Source organism: Manis javanica, chromosome 2 (assembly GCF_040802235.1).
Source record: "Manis javanica isolate MJ-LG chromosome 2, MJ_LKY, whole genome shotgun sequence".
In the NCBI taxonomy this organism is placed as follows: domain Eukaryota; kingdom Metazoa; phylum Chordata; class Mammalia; order Pholidota; family Manidae; genus Manis; species Manis javanica.
This window is the reverse complement of record NC_133157.1, coordinates 140854824-140856796: the sequence shown is the minus strand read 5'-3', so window position 1 is coordinate 140856796 and position 1973 is coordinate 140854824.

The following is a 1973-nucleotide window of genomic DNA, read 5'->3' as shown; positions in this document are numbered from 1 at the left end:
AAAGAAGATGCTTCTAGATTCATGAGAGTGGTCTGAGATGCTAAGGGTGGCTCCATTCTCCTTCCAGGATTATGGTTTTTCATCTTCATTGCTGCCTCTTGCATGGCTCTTTCAGTTTTCCAAATTTTTTTTCTGACCCTTCACTACATCTTGCCTTCCAGAAGTTGTTACGAAGATGGGAAGATGGAGTTAATGTAGAGAAATGACCTCAAGGTTAGATGCATGCAGTTCTGGTCGCAAAGAGACAGCATGGACAGTGGGAGAATAGGAACATCAAGAAATGGGACACAGACATGCACACACAATCCCCCACATACACGTGTGCACATACACATGCACACACAGATACACTCATACTAACATGCATGCACACGTGTATACATACACTTCTGACAAAGAAACACATTTGTGTGAAGAGTATTTTTCCTAACATACAATTCACTTTACCATTCTTTAAAGCAGTGCACTAAAATGGCACAGCCACCCTCTCCCCTTTTAGTTTGGGGAAATGGGTGCTAATAATAACAGAGCAGCTTGAAACAGCCCTCATGGGCACCTGGCGCTACTTCTGCTCTCTTCTTGGGCTGCAAACTTAGATATGAAGACATGCAGCATAAACAGGCTCACGTTCATCCTCCAATAATGGCACTGGATGCTCTGCTGGTATGTGAGGTGCTAATTTAAAGGGAGCATATTACTATAATTTCATTCCATGATTGTTACCTGTTATATTTTTGCACTGCATGAGAATCCTTAAAGAAAATTGCTGTGTTTTATTGTTCCATAAAGATTTTGTTTCCCACATTACTAGGGTTTGTTCCTGAAACTATCCCCTATATAAATATCCCTTCTGTATGATAGCCAAGATTTTTAACCATGGAATGAATGTTGACCAATATTTAAGCCATTACTATATATAATTAGGTGTAAGAATACAAGGGCTCCTGAGACAATCAATGAAATTTAAGAAAATGCTCAAAAGAGCACTCCATCAGGTAAAACATTGCCTCTCTGCTTTAAGTCATCTGTGTTAGGTGCCAGGAAAATCTGGAATGTGGACAAACAGCATTATGATAAAATTATGAAGCCACATACAAAACCTTCAATGCATGATTTGTTTTCCAAAGAGGTTGTTTCTATATGAGAGTACACACACAGTAAACAGCAGCATATGAAGACACAGTAAACAGAACTTATAGGTACAATTATGTCTATAGTTATATAGGTTTATAAATTTGATTTTCCAAATTTATAAACCTATATAAATTCTAGAGGGTGCTGCCCTAATAACATAGAGGTCTAAAGAAGAGATGGGTGTTATTTCTAAATTATTCCTTTTTCTGCCCAAGCAAATTACAGAAAATTCCATTACCTCTGAAACCATAAGTTTCAGGGGGAAAGATGGGGGAATTTATGTAACATCTAGAAGTTTTAGCAAAATTACCCTAAATGTACTGTTCATGGCATCATCCTCAGCAGGTATACTCCTGACAGAACACAGTGTAAAGGATGTCCAAGCACCTGGGTGACATAATGTCCTCATTCAGCTCACAGTTAAGAGCAATTCCACTTCCTGCAGAGAGCCACAAAATAGTATCTTGAGATCTGCATGAGCAAAATGCTCTCCCTCCTTGAAAAGACAGAATCTGGTAATGCCTACATATTCATAAAGAGATGCTACATATAAACTAGATTCTGCCAATGTTATAACCTGGGAGCGGGTTTGTGATTCATTAACAAATGAGTCATACACACTGTTGAAGGGCGAAATGGTGCTCAGGGACTGAAAGAGATGGTGCCACGACTGATTCCGAGAGAGAGGCTTACACTGCAGCAAAATGTCTCAGGATCAGCTCTAAATAACTCAGGGGATATCATTAGCATGCCCTAGGGAAAGTGCCTGGCTGAACAGCAAGCCCATTCCTTATTTGCACATATAGTACTATTGCACATATAGCACATATTTAAACCAC